At 42.5% G+C, this 5000-nt stretch overlaps 1 pseudogene; it reads left to right on the top strand.

The window, feature by feature from the left end:
* The first annotated feature begins 4446 nt into the window (after nt 1-4446).
* On the top strand, nt 4447-4994 carry LOC121789900 (annotated as a pseudogene).
* The last annotated feature ends 6 nt before the right edge of the window (nt 4995-5000 follow it).

Raw genomic sequence — 5000 nt, 5'->3', positions numbered from 1 at the left:
AGACCTAAATCAAGCTTGTCCGAAGATTACTCCCTTTGCCAAACACATATCTATCTATGTATCACTCAGAAACTAAAAGCTGTCAAGTCTTGAAGCCAGGAAAACATATACCTAATTCTTAGAAGAAGAAGTCTTATAAGCCTGGTGTCGTTGTAACCTCTCTACGAATAGAAAGGGTAGTGGGAAGGTAAGGGGATTTGCTTTGCAAAGATCTCTTTCAGGCCTATAAACTACCTGTCCTCGACAAGCCATTCAATCAATGCTTTCGGGTTTAAGAATCCTAAAACTCTTCCAAGATCCCCTTGCCTTTTGCATCGAGTCATGATAGTACTAATCGGGCAAGTCTGCTTTGCTCTCCTTTCTTACCCCTTCGTAGACGGACCAAGAGCGGGCAATTATTCAACCATCTGATATCCCGGTGAGTAATTCGCCGATGAATAGCAGGTCTCATCTGACTGTTCCTATCCCCGGGATAGGCGGCTAAGAATTGCTACTCTTGTGCAAAAAAGTCTGGAATGCCAAGTGCGGTTACCTGCATTCCTATCAATGAAAGATGAGCCTCTATAACTAAACAAAAGAGAATGGAATCTAAGTCAACGCCTCGATTGAAGATTCCCTGGAATCGGATTGCTCGAGCCGCGGTGAGAAAGATAGTTCGATAGATACCACAGCGCCTTTACGAGGATGGGTGCCTCTCGACAAAAAGAGACTTTTTCCAAAAGCCACCGATCTATAATATAAAGATCTCAAGTATTCGTCTAGAATTTCAAAAAAATTGCGTTTTCATTATGGTCTTACAGAACGACAATTACTTAAATACGTTCGTATCGCCGGAAAAGCCAAAGGGTCAACAGGTCAGGTTTTACTACAATTACTTGAATTTGGATAACATCTTCGATTGGGTATGGCTTCGACTATAGTTAATTAGGTGAAGTTACGGAAAGAGGGATTCGAACCCTCGGTAAACAAAAGCCTACATAGCAATTCCAATGCTACGCCTTAAACCACTCGGCCATCTCTCCTACATAATGATTATTACCCAAAAACCGAGTGAATAGCGAGTTCATTCATATTATAATATTATTGGATAGGTACGACCCTAAAAAAATAGAAAATCTTTCTCCTTCGGACCCTTTGCTAAGACTAAGAGTGAAATGGTGGGATCCTTGTTTGTTTAATATCCTCCTTCCTTCATTAGTACCTGGACCGCATATATCAAAACTCAGTGGTGCACTTTGAATGAGATAGATTTCTTTTTCAAATTCTAAAAAATTAGTAATTGAGGAGCCAGAAAAGGAAATCGTTTAATCTGTAAATAAAACGGCTTCTACTTCTACTCATACTCAGGGTAATTCATTTTGTATTCGTACGAGAAATGAATTCCATTTGTGTATGTGCTCCCGAGAAAGATATGGTAATCTATTCCATTACATGGATTCGAAACCCAGACCCAGTCTCTCTTGGAATCCTGAATATGCCAATAATAATTGTACTAATCTACATATGTCTCTCTCCCATCAATCGGCTACTAGTTGAAGTAATGAAAAATTCTCCCCTTGATGAGAAATGCGCAACGAAAAAAAAAGGATCCCCCGTTGGGATATGAAGCTCCCTGTCCCCCTTTCACAGAAAATGGAGAGATGAATTGATGTATTTATTGAATCCGTCGGGACTGACGGGGCTCGAACCCGCAGATTCCGCCTGACAGGGCGGTGCTCGACCGATTGAACTACAATCCCAGGAAAATAGGTTGTACAGCCTAAACATCTCTTCTTTTTTTTCTCTTCATTCATTCGAACCATTTAGTTTCGCCGTGTTGTAACAGAGACACGAATGATAGGACTATATTATTATATATTATAAAAATGAATATATATTCTAAATGTAGTAGCCTCAAGCCTCATAGTGAGCTAATTCATGAATTGAATCATGACTATATAAGCTATTCTGATATGTTGAGATTCCATATAGATGAAATCGTGGAAGCGGACCTTTGATTTCCTTGGACCATGACAAGAATTCGTCGTCCGATTGAATCTGCTTGTTCCTGGATGCTCTATAGAAATCTATCGCTATTCCTTTCCTCGACCGATAAAGCTTCATCCGAATCACAAGAGCAATCTCTTTTTTGAATGTTCGTTTTCGTTATGGTAATGCAAGGCAAGAGGTCGGAAATTCAGGTGTTTCTGATGATGAAAGAACTTTTATCTTATGTGAAATTTATGAAAACCCGAAATGTCGGTAATCTTAGAAGACAGCTGTCGGATCTGATGGTCAGATACCCTACGGTCGGTATATCTTTGAAAGCTCAGACGGAGAGAATAAACGGACTCCTCGAGGGCTGCTTCTAAGCCACTTTAGTGGAAACCAGAAGGACTGGAGCTGTTGGATGTTGCTCAGTGCTGCTATAACTTAACAACCAAAAAGCTCTGCGTCGAACTTCAGCCCCTTCGAGTTGGCCACGGGGACCTCTGACGCCCCACACCATTGCGACAGGCGGGGGCTTGCCCATCAGCCTACTTTGACAAGAGGTGGCAGGAGCGCAACGACCTAGCCCAAACCTACTTAAACAACCTAAAGGCTTGGCCCGGTCTGAAAGTAGACCTTGTAGAAAAGCGGATAGGAGAGGTAGCCTATAGACTCAAGCGACCAGCTCGGTGAAAACTCACCCCTATTCCATGTGAGTCAGTTGACTTCGATTAGACCAGACCCACCCAGAGAGGAACGTGCCCACGAGGGCACCACCAGAGGAAAATAACGTAAAGTAGAAAGGAACAAGGTCTTACGGCACGATCACTATATCTTTTCTTTTTCTTTCCTCTATGGAAAGAGGGGATGATACGTGGCGTGGTATACCTGATCGTTTAGTCAACGAGACGTACGTAAGTCGACATAGCTCCATGTATATCTTCTTTGGAGCTAGAACCAATCAATAGAACGAAATGAAAATAAAATAATGGGGGCGACGAACATGGCTCAAGAGTGTCTATACAAAGCCCTTCTCTTCTTCACTCAAAGAGGCAATGCACCCTTTCTTTGATCTTTGAATGGTACTTGATTCATAAAGAATGAATCTTTTGAAGTTATACGGACTTTCTAAAAAAAATGCTACGCTCCGCGTGTCACGAGATATGGAGCGTTCTAATCGAAGAGTCATACCTCTTTATTACAGTAAGGCCAATGCACCAGCCAGCCAGTGTGGTGGCGAACACGCTGTGCTGTAAGCTAAGCTGTTCACCTTGTAGACGTAGAAGATATAGAAAGTGTGCCGTGCGTGATTCATAAGATTCTATAGTATATTATTTCACTTAGCCCGCCTCTCCCATGACTTTCCGGACCAACCAACCCGGATCTGCCCTCGCAAGTCTTCTCTGCATTTTGGGAGCAGAGCATGCAGCAAAATCGAGCAATGGATCTTAGAAGAATTCCACTTTAAAGCACGACTCTTTCTATTTCTGCGCTGGCATTTGAATTGTCTCCCTCCTCTTTCAATCGAAAGACTCGATGCAGATAGCTCTTGGTGGCCCCCGCTTCTGCCTCTATCAGGCGGCGACAGAACCCACCTCCACAGCCACAGTATGGAGGAGCTGCTCCTTAATCCGCACTACAACCAATCCAAATTTTCTCCAGATCGATATATGATGCTAAACCGAGACCGAGATAGAGAGAGGGCTTCCCTTTGTTGTCTCTTCGAGACAAATCATATGAATGGTGCTAATTCCCATGTTCTTTCTAGTCTCGTTTGGTTTCGAGAGCATCCCTCTCCCCGTCCCTTACTCGTTCTTTTGGAAAGCCGTCATCCTGGATTTTCTTTTCGTATGCCGGGGAAAGTACCTCACCTTTATACAATACATGAATTTGGATTCCAATTTCCTCCTCGGGTCTCTATAAACAGAATGAAAAGCCCGGGTGGAAGCACAACACAAAAGGAGAGAGGAAAAGTAGAAAGGGGGGAAGAAGTCTAGTGCTAGTTCTTACTGACACTTCTTTATCTAACTTTCATTTTTGAGTGCTTTCTTTGTTCTCTTATTTATTGGATTGAATGAAAGAAAGAAAAAACTTCCCTTTCTTTCTCTTCTTTTTATCCCTTCGACGAATTTCGGCTATGACCAATGCCCCACTAGCTGAATAGGCGTAAGAAAGCTACCTGAAAAAAGGCAAGGTGCACCTTGGATTGAACTCGACGAATTGCATTTTGCCAGAGAGATTTTTTTAGTTAGAAAGATTCTCTATTGGAAATTCAAAATAAAAAGAAAGGGTCTACCTTAGAGCCTTAGAGGAAGGGGGCCCCCATACTTTTCATTCAGGGGAGGGGGGGGGAGACTAGCCTCATTACTTCCCACTGGGCGAGAGGTGCACCTAACCCACCTACCCACTCATCAATCACGGTGTTCAGCTGACTTGCACTGATAGACCCCTTGTATTGTATTGGAATTAGGCGCCCATCTTTTTACTGTTGTAAATTAATCTCTTCAATCTTCGATTCTACTCTATGTTAGAACAATGGTATTTTGATCTAAGTGGTCTTATTCTTTCTCCCGTGCTAGGAAGCATTACTCCTCTTTTCATTCCAAATTCAAGAATACGACCGATACGATTGATTGGTCTGTGCGCCTCTCTTATTACTTTTTTGTATTCCCCTGTTCTTCGGATACAATTCGATCCTTCTACGGCCAAATCTCAATTTGTGGAAAGCCTTCGATGGCTTCCTTATGAAAACATCCATTTTGATTTGGGTATAGATGGTATCTCTTTATTCTGCGTGATATTGACCACATTTCTGATCCCTATTTGCATTTTAGTGGGTTGGTCTGGTATGAGAAGTTATGGGAAAGAGTATATTACAGCATCTCTAATTCGTGAATTCTAATGATCGCCGTGTTCTGCATGCTGTATCCTCTACTATTCTATGTTCTTCCCGAAAGTGTGCCAATCCCTATGTTGTGCGGAGCTGAGCATCATCTATTCGCTGGGATAAAGCCTTTCTCTGCAGGGGCCTT

Source organism: Salvia splendens, unplaced genomic scaffold (genome assembly GCF_004379255.2).
Source record: "Salvia splendens isolate huo1 unplaced genomic scaffold, SspV2 ctg368, whole genome shotgun sequence".
In the NCBI taxonomy this organism is placed as follows: domain Eukaryota; kingdom Viridiplantae; phylum Streptophyta; class Magnoliopsida; order Lamiales; family Lamiaceae; genus Salvia; species Salvia splendens.
Note: the sequence above shows the minus strand (reverse complement) of the source record. Positions and strands in the feature narration are given on the sequence as shown.